Source organism: Odocoileus virginianus, chromosome 7 (genome assembly GCF_023699985.2).
Source record: "Odocoileus virginianus isolate 20LAN1187 ecotype Illinois chromosome 7, Ovbor_1.2, whole genome shotgun sequence".
NCBI classification, from domain to species: Eukaryota; Metazoa; Chordata; class Mammalia; order Artiodactyla; family Cervidae; genus Odocoileus; species Odocoileus virginianus.
In genome coordinates, this window is record NC_069680.1 from 80693673 (window position 1) to 80716771 (window position 23099).

At 41.3% G+C, this 23099-nt stretch overlaps 1 protein-coding gene across 5 annotated transcripts in view; it reads left to right on the top strand.

Moving 5' to 3' along the window:
• The window catches only part of LYST (lysosomal trafficking regulator), a 191342-nt gene that overhangs the window by 8047 nt on the left and 160196 nt on the right, over window positions 1-23099 (top strand). For 2 of the 5 annotated variants that reach the window (XM_070471051.1, XM_070471053.1), the window contains exon 1: window positions 9420-9508. The exons of the other annotated variants lie outside the window; for them this stretch is intronic. The gene's annotated coding sequence lies outside the window, so the exon portion shown is untranslated. Of the gene's footprint in view, window positions 1-9419; window positions 9509-23099 lie in introns of those variants that run through there. 5 annotated transcript variants of the gene reach the window in all.

Genomic DNA, 23099 nt, shown 5'->3' on the forward strand with positions numbered 1-23099 from the left:
GATTCCTTTCTCCAGGGGATCTTCCTGACCCAGACATCAAACCTGGGTGTCCTGCATTGCAAACAGATGCTTTACCAGCTGAGCCACCCAGGGAAGCCCCAAACAGAGTCTATATTTTGTTTTCAATAGGATAGCATGCCTGGGCTGCATCCATACTAATAAGTGATACAACTGTCTCAGCACTTTACTCATGGAGTAGTTGCATGGAGAAGGCAAAAGTTGACCATAAGTCAGCTGTTTACAAAGTGAATCCCGTGGAGTCCTTCATGTCCTACATTGCTCTAATGTCAGCACAAGCTGGGCAGAGAGAAGGGTTTTGCTTTGAAGTCAGGGCTCCAGGCAAACATCTAAGGAAGTGAGTGCCCTCGCTCCACTCTGGCTGGGGCACCGCAGGCCCTTCCACGTGGCACCGTAGAGCTGTTCTCTTTTCTCTGCTGGGACCACTTGGTTAAAGGCAGTGCTGCCTGGGACCAGCGATTCCACAGACATTTTAGTGAAAGCAGACCTTTCAGTTTGCTTTTTTGTTTGTTTTTAATCTCAGGTCCCTTTGAAATATCTTTGAAATCTCAGGACTTAGAAGTATCTCAGATGCTGGTGAAGAGCAAATTTGGATACCAGATCCCATGCTGTCCATACAGTCATCTCTTCCCTTCTGCAGCCCAAGTTGTTCCTTTGGGTTTTTTTTTTTAATACTTATTTTTATTTATTTATTTATTTGGCTGCACCAGGTCTTAGTTGTGGCACACAGGATCTTCAATCTTCATTGCAGCATGCAGGATCTAGTTCTCAGACAGGGATGGAAACTGGGCCCCGGGCATTGAGAGTGTGGAGTCTTAGCCACTGGATCACCAGGGAAGTCCCATGCAGCCCAAGTTTTATTTTTAGATGAGCTTGTGTCCCAGAGAAACTTAGAATGAGTTTCTCTCTTCCATATCTCATGTAAGTCTGTTCATGGAGGGTCCCACTAGGGCCCACCTGAATTCAACAGGTAAATATAGCTTAGGCTAAAGGTGGGGCCGTGCTACATTAATATTCAGTTCTGATCCCAAATATACTCTGCCTCTCAGATTAGTTTGCATCGTGAACTGGGGAAATGATTATGCATTTTTTACAAGTTTGATTTCTCATTGCAAAAAAACAGCATTTTATTTTTTTAAAATTTATTCTATTGAAGTATGGTTGGTTTATAATGTGTTGATTTCTGCTGTATAGCAAAGTGAGCCAATTATACATATATATTCTTCTTGATATTCCTTCCCATTATGGTTTATTACAGGATATAGCATGTAATTCCCTGTGGCATACAGTAGGACCTGGTTGTTTGTTCATTCTATGTATAATACTTTGCATCTGCTCAGCCCAAACTCCCAATTTATCACTCCCTGCCTTTCCCCTTGGCAACCACAAGCCTGTTCTCTATGTCTGTGAGTCTGTCCCATATCATAGATAAACTCATTTGTGTCCTATTTTAGACTCCACATATAAGTGATACCATATGGTATTTGTCTTTGCCTGACTTATTTCACTTAGTATAATAATCTCTAGGTTCATCCACATTGTTGCAAACGGCATTATTTCATTCTCCGTTGAGTAGTATCCCATCTTATTTACCCATTCATAAAATAACACTTTACTAACAGGATGCCACATCAGAATGTATTCAGGTATGAAACAGTCTGGTATTTCAGACACAAAAATTAGGATTTGAATAAAATCTCCCAAAGTGTAAAAGACACAAACTCTAACAACTATTGACCCATTTTAAAAAGGATCTTCAAACCACCATAACCTCTCACCAGTGTTTTTTTTTTTTTTTAATTGAAGTATAGTCAATTTACAATGTGACCACAGGTCATGGAAAATTCTTTCAGGTGCTATTATCTTCTGTATCATCCTCTGCCTCGTTTATTTAAAATAAAAACATACTGAGCAGCTACTGTTTCAGGCACTTGGGAATACAGAAAGTTAAAATGCAGTCCTCACAACTTATTAAACTCAAAGTGTATTCGAGAAGACAAAAAATTACAAAAGTAACAACACATACTGGGAGTTACGGGCTTCCCTGGTGGCTCAGATGGTGAAGAACCTGCCTGCAATGCAGGAGACCTGGGTTCAGTCCCTGGGTCTGGAAGATCCCCTGGAGGAGGGCATGGCAATCCACTCCAGTATTCTCGCCTGGAGAATCCCATGGACAGAGGAGCCTGGTGGCCTACAGTTCATGAGGCTGCAAAGAGTCAGACACAACTGAGTGATTATCACACACACACTGGGAGTTACAGTGCTTCCCAGGTGGTGCAGTGGCAAAGACTCCACCTGCCACTACAGGAGACGTGGGTTTGATCCCTGGGTCAGGAAGGTCCCCCAGAGTAGGAGATGGCAATCCACTCCAGTATTTTTGCCTGGAAAATTCCATGAACAGAGAAGCCTGGGGAGTTGCAGTCCATGGGGTCGCAAAGAGTCAGACATGACTGAGCACACATACACACATGCTTCACTGGGAGTTAACAGACAAAAGAGAAGACCACTGTATTATTCAACTGTGTTCTGGCTTATCTGTCACATGTACTTGGGATATTCTTTCCCTCTTAGCAGATAAAAGAGAAAATGCATACTTTATTTCTTAACTTGTAAATACTAAACGGGCAAGAGTGTGCCTTTTGTGCATTCAGTACGGTCTTCTGCTGACACAGTACAAAGACTAATTGAGACATTAAAGCAGTTGGGTGGGATAGGCGCCTTCCATCTGTGTGATGTAGCAGCACCCTGGCTTAGGGTAAACCTTTATCCTTTGGTGATGGTCCTTATTTTTTATATTTACTTACTATTTAATTTGGCTCTCTTGGGTCTATAATTGCAGTGCACGGGATCTTTGTGGCATGCAAACTCTCAGTTGTGGCATGTGGAATCTAGTTCCCTGACCAGGGATTGAACCCAGGTCCCCTGCATTGGGAGCATGGAGTCTTAGCTACTGAACCACCAGAGAAGTCCCATGTCTGGTCCTTATTAAAACAGACTCTCCACCAGCCCCCCTAAAGAATCAGCACAACCTATCATTATAGTTATGATGTGCTTTATCAGCACCTCGCTAATTGCTACACAATAGGCCCAAGATAAGATATTTATCTGTCCCACAGAGTTTAACCTATGCTTTGAGGTTCTTCAACAAGTGACTAGACATTTTAAGCAACATGGAACATGGCTTAGCTAGAAACAATCAGGTTGAAATAGGGAGCAATTATCTACCTGGCTACAGTTGAAGCAGTCAGTTCAGTCACTCAGTTGTGTCCGACTCTTTGCGACCCCATGGACTGCAGCACATCAGGCTTCCCTGCCCATCACCAGCTCCTGGAGCCTGCTCAAACTCATGTCCACTGAGTCGGTGATGCCATCCAAACATCTCATCCTCTATCATCCCCTTCTTCCGCCTTCAATCTTTCCTGGCATCAGGGTCTTTTTCTAAAGAGTCAGCTCTTCACATCAGGTGGCCAAAGTATTGGAGCTTCAGCATCAGTCCTTCCAATGAATATTTAGGACTGATTTCCTTTAGGATTGACTGGTTTGATCTCCTTGCAGTCCAAAAGCCTCTCAAAAGTCTTCAACACCACAGTTCAAAGCATCAGTTCTTCGGTGCTCAGCTATCTTTATGGTCCAACTCTCACAGCCATATATGACTACTGGAAAAACCATAGCTCTGACTAGATGGATCTCTGTCAGCAAAGTAATGTCTCTGCTTTTTAACATGGTGTCTAGGTTTCTCATAGCTTTTCTCTTGAGGAGCAAGTGTCTTTTAATTTCATGGCTGCAGTCACCGTCTACAGTGATTTTGAAGCCCAAGAAAATAAAGTCTCTCAGTTTCCATTGTTTCCCCATCTATTTGCCATGAAGTGATGGGGCCAGATGCCGTGATCTTAGTTTTTTGAATGTTGAGTTTTAAACCAGCTTTTTCACTATCCTCTTTTACTTTCATCAAGAAGCTCTTTAGTTCCTCTTTACTTTCTCCCATAAGGGTGGTGTCATCTCTATATCTGAGGTTATTGATATTTCTCCCAGAAATCTTGATTCCAGCTTGTGCTTCATCCAGCCCGACATTTCACATGATGTACACTTCATATAAGTTAAATAAACAGAGTGACAATATACAGGCTTGACGTACTCCTTTCCCAATTTTGAACCAGTACATTATTCCATGTCTGGTTCCAGCTGTTGCTTCTTGACCTGCATACAGTTGGAGCAGAGGGATATATTAGTCATCTTCACCCACCTGCCTTCCTAGCATTACCATCAACCTCCCTAAAATGTGGCCTTTACTCTTCCTATTTTGAAAAGGATCTTCAAGCCCTTGTTATCTCTCTCACCAGTTTTTTTTAATTGAAGTATAATTGATTTACAGTGTTGTGTTAATTTCTGTTGTATAGCAAAGTGATTCAGTTATACATTCTTTTTCATTCTTTTTTTATGCATTCTTTTTCATATTCTTTTCCATTAAGATATATCACAGAATATTGTATATATTCCCCTGTGCTATGTGGTAGAAACTTGTTGTTCATCCATTCTATTTATAATAGTTTGCATCTACTAATGCCAAACGCCCAATTCATCTCTACCTCGCACCCTCTTGGCAACCACAAGTCTGTTCTCTGTGTCTGCCCTCTCACCAGTTTTTACATATGTTCTTTCTCCTCCTAGAGGAGTACTTCTTAAACTTTAGCATGCATAGAAGTCATCTGAGGATCTTGTTGAAATGCCAGGTATGACTCAGTGAGTCTAGGGCATGGCCCTAGGTTCTGGACTTCTCACATGCTGATGCTGCTGGTCCATGGAGGAGCATGGGCTTAAAACATCCTGCAGGCCTGTTTTGGTGCCTGGATTTTAGAGACTGCTATGAGAAAGCAAAAGTAGTAACCATACTAATGACAAAACAATAAACTCTTTCAGGGACCAATCAGCTTCCCAGCTTTTGATTGCCAATTAAGGTCAAGAAAGGCCATTAAACATATGTAAGGCTCTAATTGCCATATCATAAAGAAAGGTTATTTGAATTCCAAAAAAGTAGGAAGGGCATAGTTTCAGAATAGAGGGCAATCTTTTGAATCGAATAAACTTGACACTATATAGGTCTCATTTTAAAAATTTTATCCTGGACTAGGGCTTCTCAGGTGGCACTAGTGGTGAAGAACTCACCTACTAATGCAGGAGATTTAAGAGACTCAGATTCGATCCCTGGGTTGGGAAGATCCCCTGGAGAAGGAAATGGCAACCCACTCCAATATTCTTGCCTGCAGAAACCCATGGGCAGTTGGCGGGCTACAGTCCATAATAGGGCTGCTCAGAGTCAGACATAACTGAAGCAACTTAGCATGCACACAGGAGCACTGAAATCAGTTAGAGAAAATTGGCCTGCCTGAAGTCAACTGAGGCTTTTAAGTCTCAAGTCTACAGTTAGCTTTTCTGGCAAATCTTTTCTGATCCCAGGGATGGGGTTGGATGTCCCTCCACAGTGCCCCAGGGATCCCTGGGGATCCTTAGGATAAAATTTTAATAGCATTTCATTCTTTTTATGGCTGAGTAATATTCCATTGTGTGTGTGTATGTGTACACAAACATCTATATATACATATATCTTCCTTATCCACTCATCTGTCAATAGACATTTAGATTGTTTCCATATCTTGTCTATTGCAAATAGTGCTGTTATAAATACTGGCATGCATGTATCTTTTCAAATAATAGTTTTCACCAGATGTATGTCCAGGAGTGGGATTGTTGGATAATATGGTAACTCTATTTTTTTTTAAGGAACTTCCATATTGTTCTCCATAATAGAATGTCTTTCATCTATCTCTGCATCTCAAAGCCTCAGACATCACCAGTACACAGAAAAGACTCAGTAATTGAGAGATGGCCTGAAATAATGCCTCAGTGTTAACTACAACAGAAAAGACTCAGTAATTGAGAGATGGCCTGAAATAATGCCTCAGTGTTAACTACAGTCCTGCTAGTGAATTCCGTTTGTGGTGATAAGTAGAATTAGGGATAATTTTTGATGGTCCAAACTAATGGCATGTATGAGATTACTGGACCAATATGCATTAAGAATCTTCTTCGGTAGCACAGGGCTCTTTTGAGTAGGCAGTGAAGCACGTATAAATCTTTACCTGTGCTCCTCACGTTGAATCTGACTGGTCCCTTCCAACGCTTGCTTTGAACGGGTCAGATACTATTCTGTTCTGCGAACTTGCTGACACCTTGACCTCTTCCTTTGTGTTTCTGGTCTTCTGAATGAGCTACCATGAGCATTAGAGGGTTCTTGTGAATTTTTAATCTGCACTGATTCCCCGGACTCTTGACTTTTGAATAGAAATGGATAGCAAACATGGATTTCTTATGATAACATTTCATAAGTTCTAGGGTTGTCATAACAAAATCCTGCAACCTAGGTGGCTTAAACAACAGAAATTTATTTTCTCATCATTCTTGTGGCTAGAAGTTCTTTATCAAGGTTCGAGCAGAGTTCGTTTTCGTGAGACCTCTCTTCCTGGTCTGCAGATAGCCATAGTTCCACCATGTTCTCATACGGCTTTTCCTCTATGCCCGTGTGGAATATTCTGGTGACTCTTCCCCTTCTCATAAGGATACTAGTTCTATTGGATCAGGCCTCCACCCTTATGACCTAATTTAACCTTAATTACCTCCTTTAAGGTTCTGTCTCCAAGCTGAGTCACATATGGGTTAAGGCTCGAACATATGAATTTGGTACAGGGAGTGGGAATCAATGGTATTTGTGATATGAGGGAGAGTTAAATACGGGCAGAGCCCCCTCTTGCTGAGGATTAAGGGCAGTGTTGAGGTAAATTTCATTAAGATAATGGAATTTGAGCAAAGAAAGGAAGGAGGTAAGGGAGTTATCTATGTGGCTCTCAGGGAACAGCCAGTGCCCAGGCGTCAGGACAGGAATGCATCTAGAGTGGTTGGTAAACAGTAAAGAGGCCAGTGGCCTGCAGGACGGCAGAGTAGGAAGAGATGAAGTTAAGGGGAGGCGCGTGGTGCAGAGTTCTGCAAGCCATTGTGAGGACTTTGGTTTTACCTGCGTGAAATGGGGAGCCACTACAGGGTTTTGTGAAGAAATGGGACATGGTCTGATTTACACATGCATGTAGCCACAAAATGATTATGTTAACATATTTTGGTGACTTGGATGTGAAATTATGCACATATACATTAACTGCATCTTTTAAAACCTTGATTTTAGAATCTCCCTTTAGAAACTAATTTTAGAGTCAAACTATCTGGAGAACTGCCCACTTATGAAGTTTTCCAGTATGTGATAAATGCATAAGTTGGGCTTCCTTCTAGATATCTATCACTTGTCTTTATTCTTCCTTCTATTGCGTGTACTTGATTACACATTATTTTGTGTGTTCATCTGAAATATTTTAAATGTTTTATCTAATATGTATATTTAACATCTATGTTCTATGAGACTCATACAGAGTTAATACTATGGTAGCTTGGTTAAAATATTTTATAACTCAGATATAAAGAGAAAAGAATAGTCTTGCCTTTTACAAGAAAATAATACTTGGAGGGCCAATTGTGTACCATTGTCATATAAAGTCTGTTTTGTTCTCTTTGTCTTTAACAAAATGATGACCGTCTATTATTTCCCATTTGAGAAACAGAAACTAGCTTGTTACTTAACACTTCTATGATCTCTTTTCTCCATTGAAGAAAAAAAAAGGGTGTTTTTGAGATTAGTGTGTGAAAGTTGGTGTATAAAAAAGAGTAGGTTCGGTTACAGGTAAAACTGTGAAATAGGTCATTTGGCTTCCTCTTCCTCTGAGTTCAGGGAAATTCACCAAAGTATCTTAGGCACTTAGCACACAGTACCAACACAAGTAGGTGTCAATATATATTTAAGTAAATAGCATCTCTTTCACTAACTTGCTGGAGACTTCATGTATTGCCCATCCCTGGAGTAGTCCAGTTTTAAAAGATTGTGGGAGGAAGCGGATGAACTGTCAATGGTTGAACTTCAGAAGTCAGTGGGAAGATGTTAAAGTATGGGATTTCCCCAAGAGCCCCTTCAAACCACATCACTGGGCACCTATTTACTTGGCTAGTCACTGGATCAGATGGAAGTTGTATTTGGTTATACAGCCTTGGGATATAATATCCTGAATTATTTCTAGATTGCCATGTAAAAATTACTGCAGTTGTTGATTCTAAACCAGCTCATTTCAATTAGTAAACCATTGCTTATACAGTTGACCTTTGAACAACAGGTTTGAAAGGGCACCAGCCCACTTACATGCAAAAGTTGTTCACTAAATCTGTAATACAGTACTACACCATCTGAGGTTGGTTGAATCCATAGATGGAGTAATGATTATAAAGCTATATGCAGGATTTTTAACTAGTAGCAGGCCAGTGCCCCTAACAGCTTCCCTCTTGTTCAAGGGTCAGCTGTACCTTGTATTAGGTAGGACTTGAACCGCAGACTTTCAAGCCTCAAAGCTCAGGTTCTTTTCCAGTATCTTAGACATTCCACGGCAAGGCCAGCCACAGTGACTAGGTGGTGATGCCAAACTACGGCATCAGTAGCCTATCAGCCATATGCTGGACTGACAGTCAGTGATGAAGCTAAAATATCCTTGTATTTAACCTATGGTTCCCACCCTCTGGAAGCACTGTTATTGTAAGACACACCAACTCTGACAGTGCACACTGCCTAATACTGCGTATGAATAGGATTAAAACATACCCTTTGCACTTAATTCTAAGGTAGCTTGGTAAACCTCTTTACGTTTTTGTAATAAGTCTTTGCAAAATGTTTCTTTTCTCCAGGCCCCGGAGGAAGGTAACCCTTTCTCCCTCTCCCAACCCCTTCCCATATTTCTTCTGCTGCCATCCTCCGGACCCAGAGAACGGGCACAGTATGATAATCTATGTTGAACGGAGGGAGAGGACGATACGAATGTACTTGGTGCTTTTCAAACGGATTAGGCTCTCCCTAGGGTGTGACGCAACTCGCCTCGCAAAGCCCTGGAAGAGCGAGGACGCGGGACCAGCCACCCCGCCACGAGGAGAAAGCCCCGGCCCCGGCCCCGGCCCCAGCCCCGGCCCCACCCCCGGCTCCGGCCCCACCCCCGGCTCCGGTCCCACCCCCGGCTCCGGCCCCACCCCCGGCTCCGGCCCCACCCCGAGAGCTCGGCCCGCCTTCCTCTCTTCCTCATTGGCTCCGGCCTCCACGCGTTACGCCTGCGACGCTGGCGCTGCCTTACCGGCGAGGGGCGGGACTCGGGACGCGTGAGGCGGGCAAGTGCGCAAGCGCAGGAGCGGGTCTGGGGCCGGACCGGGGGGAGGGAGGGGGTGGTGTACCCGGTTTCCTGGGTTACCTGAGGGGGCGGGGGGTGGGGAATTTGCGGCGGCGGTGGCGGCGGCGTCAGCGGCGACGACTTGGGATTCTCCGGGTGAGGAGGAACGCGCGTCAGCGGCGGCCAGAGAGCAGGTAAAGGCGGCCGCCGGGCCCGGGGATGCCGGCCGCTGTTAGGGGTCCCGGACCCTATCGGGGGCCTGGAGGGAAGGCGGTCGGAGGTGGCAGTCAGCCCCGGATGGGGGTCGCGGTGGCAGGGCTGAGGGTGCAGGGGACTCGGCCTCGACGCGCCGGCTCGAGGTTTCTTTCCGGCTCTGGGGCTCCGGGACGTCTCCCCGCCGCGCCCGGGCAGCCTTTGACAGCACCTGAGCCGCGGGCGCGAGCTCTGCCCGGCTTCTCTGGACCTTTTGCGGCGGCCAGCGGCCACTAACTTTATTTCCCGGCGCTTGGAGGGCGGAGGTCAGGCAGGCTGGCGGCGACTTGCTGCGATCTTGATTGCATTTGTTATCCTGTGCCGCGGCACAACTTGCACCCGGGCCGGGCCCACACCCGCAGGTTGACGGCTGGAGTTGACAGTTTCGGCGCCACCACCCTGCGGGTCGCGCTGTAAGATCTTGCCCCGCGGGTGTTCGCCCACCTGTCATCTCCTCCGTGCGCCTCAGCCCGCTGCTTTTTTTCCTGCCTGTAAAGCCCTTTGCCCAGGCGAGAGACTCTCCAGAGGATCCTCTGAGACATCTGCCGTCTGTCCCGGGCATCATTGGCGCCTTGTCTGAGGTGCGGGCTAGCCTCTGGTGGGATTATAACTGGATAATGTTTTGTGTGGAAAATAACCCAGGGAGACCCCAGCACCACAGTGTGGAGGCCAGTTTGCCTGGTGGCGGAGGGGGTAAGCTCAGAGGCTTTAAAAAACGCTTGCTAGCTCTGGGTCTTATTGGCTTAAACAAAACAAAACAACCATACACTCCCAGTGACTGCATTTGGTAGTTGATGAGGTTGTTTTAAGCAGATAGAACATTTTAAGAGAGTTGAATCTCGTGTTGAATACTTTGGTGTTGAATTGAGACCAGAATATTTCCTTGAATATTGAATTCCGCTTGCACTTTCCTTGGGGTTTGTTTAGCAGATTGATGGCACAAGCTGAATTGGGCTTTTCTTCCTGATGATCCTTGGCTATTCTGCTCTGTTCCTTTGAACTTCCACACCCAGGAACCTTATGCTAATAAAGATGTTGACTTTGTGCTTTCATCTTATAAATGTAGTTAATTAATACAGGGGATCTGTTTTAAAGAGCTTTGCAAGTAGCCAGCAACATTTTTTTTTTCTGACAGCTCTTTGTTGTCATCCACGTTGTTACTACAAAGGTTGGAAAATTTGGAGAAGTGGGGGAGCATAGGGAGAAAATGAGTTACTATATAATTTAATTTACATTAAACCGAATTTGTAAGCTATAAGATTGTATGTGAATATAGTAAATATATTTGAGTACCTTCTATGTGCCAGTTTTCTTAAAACAGATAAATATCCTCTCCAGCAGGGAGTTTGCATTAGTAGGGGATCACAGATAATAAAATATGTTCTTTGTCAGATGGTGTTAAGTACTATAGAGAAAAAGCATGGAAGAGGGAGAGACTTGCAGTTTTATTTTGTTTTTATCAAAGTATAGTTGATTTACAATGTTGGGCTAATTTCTGCTGTACAGCAAAGTGATTCAGTTATACACACACACACATTCTTTTTTTAAAATACCTTTTCCATTTTGCTTTATCATAGGATACTGAATATAGTTCTTTGTGCTGTACCTTAGTACCTCGTTGTTTATCTGTTCCATATACTAGCTTACATGCTAACCCCAACCTCCCACCCTGTCCCCTCCCCTTTGACAACCACAGATCTGTTCTCTAAGAGACATGCAGCTTTAACTAGAGGTAGCCAAGGAAGGCTTCCTAGAGAAGATGACATTTGAGCCCAAGACTGCAGGGAAGTGAAAGGGCAATCCCTGCACCTCTCTGAGGGAAGAGTGTTCAAGCAGAAGGAAAGGCACTTGCAGACTGCTTAGAGGCAGGAGTGTACTGGGCGCACTTGAGGACAGCTGATTTGGCTGTGGTGGAGTGAGCAAAGTGAAAACGTGGAAATGCAGGAGAGAGGCCAGCGGGAATGGGGAATCAGATTATGCAAGGGCTTGTAGGCCTTTGAAGGACTTGGGCTTCCGCTCCGAGGGAAAAGGGGGCTCATCCTTTTGAATAATCAGACTTACCTTTTAAAAGGGTCACTGTGGTAGCTGGATGGAGAATAGATTTTATCTGGGGTGGAGTGAGGTGTTGGACGGAAGTGGTGATATCAATTTCAGGACCCTTCCCATAATCCAGGCCAGAGAGGTTGTACCTTGAACCATAGTGGAATTGGTGGAGTGGTTGATTTCTCAATAAATTGAGGGTAAGGTCAACAGGAAACTTAAAGGACACCAGAATTTCTGTCCTGAGCAAGTAGATAGATGGAGTAGACATATATTGAGGTGAGGTTCATGAGAGGAGCAACTTGTTGGAGAGAAGGTTAGGAGTTGGTTTGAAAATAATTAGACTCCAAGTGGAGATTAGTAGTAGTAGACCCACTGACTTTGTGTTGAAGACCCTTCTATGTTATCTTGACTATAACAGGGACTTAATATTTTCAACCATGAACGGCCAACTTTTTTTCGTACTCATTTTCTTTCTAGACTTTTGGACCAACCTAATCATCTTTTTCATCAAATATAGCTTTGTTTTTACTTGCATACACTTAGAGCATCTGTTTCAGTTGTAGAGAAAGCCATATAATCCAGAATTTCAGAATACATTTTTCATTTGTTGTTGTATCTAACTTGAACACCTTCATCTGATTAACCTTTTTCTGAATTGTGTTTGGATACCTGGCTTAAGTTCAAGAATTTTTTCAAGCTCCAGGAATCTTGTTATCAAATGTGGCTTCAGTTGGCCATTTGTGAATTATAATGGAAATGACCTGTATTTTTAATACTTTACTAGTAGTCAGTAATATACAGAGATTATCCTAATTCTTCTGTTTCATTAAAGATGGCTTGACATAAATGGGCCATCACACATTCAGTGGAGATCTTCTTCATCAAATTATGCAGTATTTGGAGCAATAGAATTTGATCTGTACAACTTGTATGAAAAATATATTAGGGTCTTAAAATTTAAGGTCTACCCCTTAACATATTCAGAGCCCCAGTAATACACTAATACTTTAAAAAGGATTTTTAACCAAAACATATCATGAAAGTATATAAAAATATGTTAGATAAGTATGTTACATAAGTATGTAAAAATCAGTTTAGTTCAGTCGCTCAGTTGTATCCAGCTCTTTAGACCCCATGGACTGTAGCACGCCAGGCCTCCCTGTCCATCACCAATTCCTGGAGTTTACCCAAACTCATCTCCATTGAGTTGGTGATGCCATCCAACCATCTCATCCTCTGTCGTCCCCTTCTCCTCCCGCCTTCAATCTTTCCCAGCATCAGGGTCTTTTCCAGTGAGTCAGTTCTTTGCATCGGGTGGCCAAAGTATTGGAGTTTAAGCTTCAACATCAGTTCCTTCCAATGAATACTCAGGACTGATCTCCTTTAGGATGGACTGGTTGGATCTCCTTGCAGTCCAAGGGACTCTCAAGAGTCTTCTCCAACACCACAGTTCAAAAGCATCAATTCTTCGGTGCTCAGCTTTCTTTATAGTCCAACTCTCACATCCATACATAAATAGCTATAAACTGATCTTAGAGTTAATAAGGATTCTGTATTCTCTTTGATACTACTTTCTTTTGCTATTGCTTCTCACCAGTGTTTATCCTGTGCCTCTTAATTCTCCTGGCTGTGTTTTACAGTAATTGAGACATTGGGAAATTTTGAATGGTCTCCAAGTCTTAACTTCTGGGAAGACCAAAAAAAAAAAAAGAAAAAACACACACACACAAAGAAAAATCTTATCTAATAATATGAAAGAGTAATGTTTAAAAGGTGTAATCATCTTAATTAGCCAAGAAAGGAATCAAGCAGATTTCCAAAGGCTAGTCATTGCTCCATTCAAATGTGATTCTTTGAAGTCGAAACTCAAGAGAGACCAGGAAATTAGAGAACTTCTAGCCACTTTAGATGAGTGGAAGAAATAGATGAATGATAAGGTAGAGTAAGTACTACACATATTCTCTACAACTACTGCCACTCGTCTATAAAAAGTAGAGAGAATAGAAGATTTTTGCCAGAAACCCGAAGAATTGCACATTTTAAATCAAAAAATGTGTGAGGAGGTGAAGCCTGGAAACTATACATTAAACATCTTGGCACTGACTGATTTCTATAAAAATTGTAGACCAGATTGCCAAACAGATGCTTTGTGATTTGTGATTAGAAAATAAAGTACTGATTACTAAGATGCAGAATTGGTTTTTAAAGAATACATCATATTATGCTAACCTCATGCTCATTTTGCCAAAGATATAATAATATTAAATAATCTTTGTGAGTGCCTCACATCTTACAGAGTGCATTCCCATTTAGCATCTTATTTAACCTTCACATCATCCCTGTTAAGTACTATCAGGTAAGGAGGGTCTCAACAGTAGGAATCCTGGGGAGACACAAAAAGGACACATATGGGAGATTTGGGGCTTCCCTGGTGGCTCAGATTGTAAAGAAACTGCCTGCAGTGCAGGAGACCCAGGTTTGATCCCTGGCTTGGTGAGATTTCCTGGAGAAGGGAATGGCAACCTGCTCCAGTATCCTTGCCTGAAGAATTCCATGGACAGAGGAGCCTGGTGGGTGTACAGTCTGTGAGTTACAAAGAGTCGGACATGACTGAGTGAGTAACACTTTCACTTTCATGGGAGTTTTCAACAAGGACTTGTTTAGATACGAGGTAGGGGACGAAGAGGGAGGAATCAAAGAGGGCTTTAAGGATTCTAGATTAGGTGAATGGTGATGCTGCTGCTGCTGCTGCTAAGTCGCTTCAGTCGTGTCCGACTCTGTGCGACCCCATAGACGGCAGCCCACCAGGCTCCCCCGTCCCTGGGATTCTCCAGGCAAGAACACTGGAGTGGGTTGCCATTTCCTTCTCCAGTGCAGGAAAGTGAAAAGTGAAAGTGAAGTCGCTCAGTCGTGTCCGACTCTTCGCGACCCCATGGACTGCAGCCTACTAGGCTCCTCCATCCATGGGATTTTCCAGGCAAGAGTACTGGAATGGGTTGCCAATGGTGATGCCAGTAATCGATATTCTAAAAAGATGAGAGGAGTAGATAGGGAGATGTGAAATTCATCAGTTCACATCAGTTTGGTGAAGTAGCTGTTTTGTTTCTTGAAACTGAATCTGGAATGAGTCACATATAATTTAAAAATTTAACATATGTAGGTTTGGAGCTCAGGAGAGAAGTCTGAACCAAGTAAAAAAAGTTTTCATTCATTCAGTAAATATATTCTTTCAAATACTTTTGGTAGAGCAGGGAGGACAGTGGGTGGAGGTTTGAGATGGGAAATGTGATTAGGGAAGGTTTGTTTTTCTTTAAACATGGGAAAAAAAGGGTACATTAGTGGACTGAAGGAAAGGGGCTATTGAAGAGGAGACAAACTTGAAGTCACAAGAAAAGGAAGATAATAGATATAATCTCAGAGGCAGTGAAAGGATTGGGAACAAAAGCACAAGCGCACAGGTGAAAGGGTTATCCTGAAGAAAAGTAGTGATGCATATTCCTTTTGAAAAAAGAAAAGTATATAAGGAGTAGATACAGAGACAAATGAGTAGCTGGGATGGTTTTATTTGTTTCTGTGGAGCAAGGTTATCTGCTGAGATTGAGAAGGAAGAGCATGGATTGGGGTATTTTTGTGGGGAAAGGAAAAGTTACCATTGTGATTGGAAAATGGCCTTGACCAAGGACAAGTGACCTAATCTCTGATAGTGTTTAACACCCCTGCAATCACAAATATAGAAAGAGTCTGTCCGTGCTGAAGCAGTTTTCTCCAGCAGGTCCTGTAACAGAGCAGAAGGCAAATAGGCTGAACCTGGATGGGGATTGGAAGGGAAGGTATGATGGAGAACTTGGGTAGAGGGTGATGTGAAGTCAAGGGATTACTGGTGGGGATGAGGTTGTTAACTGAAGGGCTGAACTTTTAAGTATCCTCCTTGATTACGGAAGAAAGTGAAGCCAAGACAGGGCTGATAAATGTGGAGGATGAAGAATCCCAGTGAGTAAGCTGTAGGATTAGTGGAAGTAAAGGAGTACTAGAGATGGAAAAATGTGATGTGAGAGTCCTAAATTTAAGATTCTGGTACTGGAACAATTGCAGGTGAAATAAGAGCCAAAGTATGACCGTTGACGGTGGGTAGCCAAGGTTAATAGCACTAATTACAATAGTAATACTAATAAAAGCAACTGTTATTGTGTACTTGATGCTAGTCACTATACTGAGTGCTTCTTACAGATTAATTATGAGCTTCTCATAATAAATCTATGAGCATGATTATTAGTTAATAATAAATCATACTTATTTTTCACAGCCATCCTGTGAAGCACATATTAGGAACTCCATTTTACAAATGAAGAAACTGGGGCTCAGTGAGATTAAGTAATTTTCCCCAAGGCACACAGCTTGGAAGTACCTGAGTCTTTCTAGCCCCAGAACCCTAATGCCCAACTCCTAAATCATTCTGGCCTTCTGCCAAGGAGGGGTCATTAAAGAAAAGGAAGTCAAAGTACTCTAAATCCTAGAGTGCCAATGTTTTGGCATTAATTTTTCTCATGGGTAGTGAAGCCCTGGAATAACAGATCTTGTGTGGAGAGGAAGACAGGAGTTGTATGACAAAGTTCTCAATGAATGAATGACTCAAAGGTCAGTCAGTGACAACTGTAACTGTAGTTATACCTTAAAAGGGGAAGAAGTGGGATAATAATGTCCAAACCACCTTTGGAAACCAGAGTAGTTCTGACTTGTCTTCCTGGCTGGGATCTGGGTGTGCATCGTGATTTGTAAGAGAAGTTGATGAAGTGATCCTCTTGTGTGGAGGTAGCGGACGTAGGGAAGTTTCTTGGCAACAGAACTAGGGATTCTAATGGCAGGGAGTAAAGAATTCAGAGTTGAGCCAGGAGGACTCATCGAGTTGTGCATTAAACATCAGAAAGGAAAAAAAAATAAATAGAAATCAGAAAGAATGGTGGCAGGCAGGCTGATTATATAATGTATTGACTAAACAGATGTTATTTTGAAAATGAAAAGACGTTAATAATTACTGTGGGCCAACAAACATAAAGTAGGACTGTCCTGGACAAATCGAGGTATTTAGACATGTGGATGTTGGGAAATGAATTGAGCCTTGAATCAGAGGCACGTGAATGGAGCTTACTAGCCTAAGATTATTCTCTAACCCCACAATACTGCCCTGAAATGTTCTGGGTATGTCTTGTTCTATAAGAGTCTGGAAATTTGAAGGAAGTTATGAATTCATCTCTAGAGGAAAATTTGGAAGCCATTATTATATAGATGGTACCTGAAACCTTGGATGGATGAGACTGTCAAAGAACACAAAGGGAAGTGAGGCAGAGGGGAGAATGCAGAGGCTCACCACTGTGAAGGAGATGGCGAAGAAGCATCCAGACAAGGAGACAGGCGAGGTCAGAGGGGCAGGAGGAAAACCAAAAGAGATTTGGCATCTTCCATGTCACGAGATGGAGCAGGACATGACAACCCACTCCAGTATTCTCACTGGAGAATCCCATAGACATACTGTAGACTGTAGAGACTACAGACTAAAGCCTGACCAACTACAGTCCATGGAGTCGGAAAGAATCAGACATGACTAAAGCAACTTAGCATGAACACACACATGTCAAGAGACAAGAGAGGTTTAAGAATGAGTGATTAATAATCTTATATGCCTCATTGAAAAGACCCTGATGCTGGGAAAGATTGAAGGCGGGAGGAAAAGGGGATGACAGGATGAGATGGTTGGGGGGCATCACCGACTTGATGGACATGAGTTTGAGTAAACTCCGGGAGTTAGTGATGGACAGGGAAGCATGATGTGCTGCAGTCCATGGGGTCGCAAAGAGTCGGAAACGACCGAACGACTGAACTGACTGACTGACTGATGCCTCATGTTCCTCGGAGAGGTCAAAAGAGATAAGGATATCCGTTGGCTTGAGTCTGGCAGTTAGAAGTTTATTGTTGGTCTTGACTTGAATAGTTTCAGTAGAGTGGTATGGGCAAAAGCCAAGCTGCCACACACAGAGTGTGTGTGGGGGGAGGTGAAAAGACTACTTCCAGTGCAGGTTACTCTTGAGTAATCTTGAAAGAGGAAGGTGTCGACAGGCTTTTTTTCTTTCTTTCTTTTTAAATATAGGCAGAGAAAAAGCCAATGGAGATGAAGGGTTAAAAACTGAGAAGAAAATGGAAGTGCTAGCAGTGCCTCCTAATAATGTCTAGTCAGTAATTTTGTAGTAATCAGAAGAGTGAAAGTGAGAGGAAGAAATATTTTAGATCAAGGAAGACAGATTTCATAATAACCATAATTTGTCATAAGCTGGAATGGGTGGAGAGTATTTATAGAAAGGGAATTCCTAATTTGGATGAAATATTGGAAAGTGACATCTAGGTTGTGGACTAGCTCTAGGTGTATGTTTTTTCCCCTTCTACTTTTAATCCTATTTTTTTTTTGGAATGATATAACCATGTTCCACCTCCAAGGTTGTTGTTAGAATGGATTTGCTCTTTTCTAGGGATTTGTTCTTATAATTCTTACTTCTTAACTTTTTAAAAAGTTAACTGTATTTGTACATTGGAAATATTTTCTGGTTAAGTATATTTGTTTTCTATTGTGATTACATTTGATTCTTGGCTGAATTCACTGGTTTTGGTAATTTCTATTTAACAAAAGTGAATTCACATCTATATACGTGTTTTCTGTTATGAATATGTAAAGAGCAATAATTGTATATTAATTTTTTCATCCCTCTTTAAATTTGTTCCGATCAAAATGTAACTTGCTGCAGTGGAATTCTTATTAGTTTTTTAGTTCACTTGTCTTGGTTCCTTAGGTTGAAGAGTAATAGTCATAATTGCATAGATATTTTTTCAACAGCATAATTATACAAAGTTTAGATGAGTATAAAATTAAAACAATCGTGAGAATGGTTTCCTCATTTATTATAACTATGTGCTTTATTTGAAAGGCAAGTGGAACATTTATCAGTTCGTAAAATGCATTCATTGTTACGTCTTCTGAATATTAATTCATTGAAGTGCAAAATCAGTGTATCCTGGCCAATGGTAAAAGGAAATTTTGCTGGTGTGACTTGTAGGGCAGCTGTTTATATTTGTCAGCTCACTCTTACACTGCTTTTTGGTATTTACTTATCTGAACCTTTAATACACTATGACTTTATTTTTATTTTAGTCTATTAAAGATCAAAATCCTTTGCCATTTTCTGGATTTCCTCTTAATGATGCTTCCAAAGACAGTAATGCTGTTAACTGTTCTTGCTTTTCTCTGTTAGCTTTATTTAAAAATTTTGGAGACTATTTCTAAAGTCATACATTCCATATTACTGAAATGTATTTATTTTCTCTACATCTTATTTAAAAAGAAAAAAGAATCTCTGGTTTTGACAAAACCTAATGATGCACGATTTAAGGAAATATTTAGAATGTGTAATTTTAATCTTAAATTAATCTTGATGCTTACTGTTATTATATGACTATTACTATACTACTATTTTCTGACTATTGTACTGTTATGAAAGTCCATAGCCTAAAAATACTTAGAGATCATCTACTTTTGTCTTTGTTTGAATATGTATAAGAAGAATGGGGATCAGAAAAGCACTTTGCCTGAGATCCTAAAGAATTTGATGCAAAACAGAAAACTGAAAGTGTTTTGACTTTTAGTCTAGTATTCTTTCTCCTATACCACCAAATTCTTGAATATTTTAATACACTTTAAAAATGTAATCCCATAGCTGAAAGATGCCTTACACAACATGGAGAACAATGGTGTTTGGTTTCTAGTATGTAGTTCATGTGTAACTCTAACCCCTTTTCTTGTGCAGATCACAGTGATAGAAACTAGATTGTAATGATACCAGTGTGGTTGAAAAAAATATAAAGTGCAGGTTGAATCTGAAATGCATTCTCTCAGAAACTGTTGAGTATATATTTCTGTTTGACTTCTGTTCTCTATCACTCGCAGTCCCTGTGCCCTTCTCTCCTACTATCTGTCCATCCTCATGAATGGTTAGAGAACAGCAGATGAAGCAACCAGATCTCAGTTTGGTCTTACTGTTGTTTTTCTTGATATGAAATGTTCTGTAATAGTAAACACATATTTGTCTATAATTGCCTCAGCTGAATTTTTTTCTTTAGGGGGGAAGCTAATTTTCATTGTGTCTGTAAGAATTACAGAGGAATGAGGAAACTAATTCTATCTACATTTGCAGGAAGTCTTTCAAGCTTGTCAATATCTGTGTTCAGTATTTCTGAAACTTATTTTGCAGGCCCTTATTTTGCAGGCCCTTTACCTTATACAAGATATATGTTAAAAACTTCATCATTATGATGTTACTTTATAAATTATTTTTTACTGTTTTCGTTTCACATTTGACATAAGGCTCCAGGACTTTTTTTGTGTGTGTTTCTTTAGTAGGTATGGAAAACCACCATGTCTACTGTTGATTTTAAAGAACTTTGAAACTGTGAACTCCGAATCATTCTCTTTAAAATAGGAAGAATAAACATCTAAGCTTTTATTGCTGAAGTTTTTTGTTTTTAATCTAACAAATTTTGGTAAAGATTTTTAGGTGTTTCTGTAGCACTTTCCTTAATACATTAAGTTCTTGCCGTGGAATGGGGAAAGGCTTTTGTAAATGTGCCTGTTTATTTCTCAGTGCTTTAGGTGTGGGAATATTTCATAAAGGAATTTGAGTAACAAAATGTTTACTGTCAAAGTTAGTATTAAATGAATTGGTTTCTATTTATTGAGCTCTTACTATTTGACTTATTTTTAAGCAAATAAGACCTGATTTCCCTTCTTAAAGTATAATCTAGCTTTGAAAGAAACAGTGTAATCCTGTAATACAATGTAGTGAGTCCTAAGATACAGGCATTTAGAAAAGTAATTGGTAATTAATGGGAATTTCATAGCAGCAGCAACATGATTTAAAAAAAACAAACTGAATTAATGTTGAGAACCTTTAGGAGGAATTATGGCACTGTACATTGTGTTTTGAGATGTGCTGAGAGATTTAAAAAAAAGTTAGATAGCAGAGGGAGTTCCATAGCATGATAATAAGGAATTAGGACCTTATTCCCTAGGAATTGAGGTGCCATTTACGATTTTAAGGAACGTGGCTGACATTTTTAGCAGTTGAAGAATTTGAACTGAATGGAAATGCACCAAGAAGAGTGACCGATTAAGAGGTTGTTGGTATTGCAAGTGAGAGATGAGGACCAGAGAATGCTTCACCGTAGGAGGAGAGGGGAAGGACCAGATTCAAGGTGATGATCATAACAGCTAACAATTGTTGATCTTTCTACAATCTGCCGGGCACAGTGCTATCTCATTTAGTTTTAACATTCACAACAACTCGAGGTGCTCTTAGGAACTCAGTTCTATAGATAAGAAACTGAGACTTAGAGGAAATCAAGTCTAAGGTCACAGAGTTAGCAAGTAGGAGATGCAGAGGTGAACCAGCCAGCTGTCAGGAGGAAGAATTGACTAGGCCCCAGATGAAGTGCTATTCTTTTTTTTTTTTTCCCTCATGAGTGACTGGGTAGAGGCCATTAACTGAAATAGGAATGAGGAAGAAAGAGCTAGTTTGTTGGAGGGAGGAGTCAATGTTTGTTTTGAAGAAGAGAAATTTGATAGAATACAGAGAGACTGCCTGGGCCTGAATCCTGCGTCTGATAATTGTAGCTCTGTGACCTTGAGCAGTTACCTAACCTCACTGTGCTTCAGTTTCCAACATGTGACAGATAGGGGTATATTTGTACTTATGAGACTGTTATGGGGATTAAACCAACCACTCCAATAGAGTGCTTATGGAAGTGCCTAATGTGTAGTAATTAATCATGGTAGGTATTAGTGTATCACCATCATTATCATTCTGTAAAAATCTAGAGATCTGTTATGAAGATGGCTGAGCTATTCAGTATAAAACTTCTAGCACAATTATTCCTAGTAGGAGTGTACAGCCAGGAGAGATGATTTACTTGGTGGGCCTTCATTGTTCCTTTTGGTGCAGCCACAGTGTCTCAAAATTTCCACTCTTTTATGGTGCTCAGGATCAAATACGCATCATCTTCTGAGCTATCTGCTTGTCCAGTTTGTTTTAGAGAAAACGAACTGCTTGTTGAAGAGCTTTAGTGTGATACATTTTGGTGTGACTTTCTTGGAATTTCCTTTAAAATTCTGCCTTGCTACACTGTGCCGGGGTTCCTTTATTTCCTGCCCACTTTTGTTGTACAAGGAGCCAGGATGACCTCTCCTCTCTGAGCCAATCGAGTTTTCCTCCACATTTACTAGTTACGGATTATTATAGTCCTATATACTTAATATGGAACACTAGGTCAGAGCCAGTCAACTTTTATCCCTCTTATGTTGCAATCCCCATTAGGGCTGAAGTGTTGCTTCTTTTTAAAATATAAATACTTCTTTCCAGGAGGAGCAGAATTTTCTTTTTTTCAGTTCACTTCTTGATGTGAATGAGACATGAGGAAACATGGAAAATGATAACATGAACCTGTAGAAGACCTTGAGAAGTTTAGGATGGCAGGATATATTGCCTGGAGAACAGATAGCCATGATTACTGACTAATTATAGGTACACTTAGTGCCAGACCCAATCACTAGAATGCTCTGACAGGTAATATTCTAAAAGATATAGTTTGGCTGTGAAAGTGTTACTCACTAAGTTGTGTCCGATTCTTTGTGACCCCGTGGACTGTAGCCTGCCAGGCTCTTCAGTCTATGAAATTCTCCAGGCAAGAATACTGGAGCAAGAATACTGAAGCCTTTCCCTTCTCCAGGGCATCTTCCCGACCCAGGAATTAAACCTAGGTCTCCTGCATTGCAGGCAGATTCTTGTTTGGTTTGGTTATGCGAAGTTTCTCAAAAATTTCATGCCATATTAGGAAGAACATTGGATAGGAATCTGAAGGTGTAAAGCCCTGTGACTTTTGGGAAATCTCTTAACCTCCAACTGCCTTAGAGTTCTTATCTATTAATGTAAAATTTTGAGGGAGATACTAAGATCATTTAATTCTCTGTTAAGATAGTTATTCAGACCGTAAGCAATTTGCCTTTGCAGACAGTGTTTTCTGTTATCTATCAGGCTCTTCTCCAGGTTGTTTAAACTTTACAGTGTCCCTGAAAGCGGCATTGTGAGAGAACCCTGGGAAGAAGGTTTGGGGAAGTGCTGGTGTTAAGGTCATCAAGCTTAACCGGCCCTAGGGTTTGCCTCACATGTGCTACCCTACTTTTGGAGCCCTTCCTTAACCATCAGAGCCGCCCCAAATGACTTGGACGTGTGGGAACACCTTCTTCCCTTGCTTGACAGGGTACTGGGTGGGGGTCATGACAAATTTGTTGTTAGCCATCCAAATTGAAACTGTCAGTTCAGTTCCCAGGGGGCCTTGGATAGTTACTCAGACTCCTTAGGGTCCAGAGTTCAAAGCCTTAATGGCATTTTTTTCCCC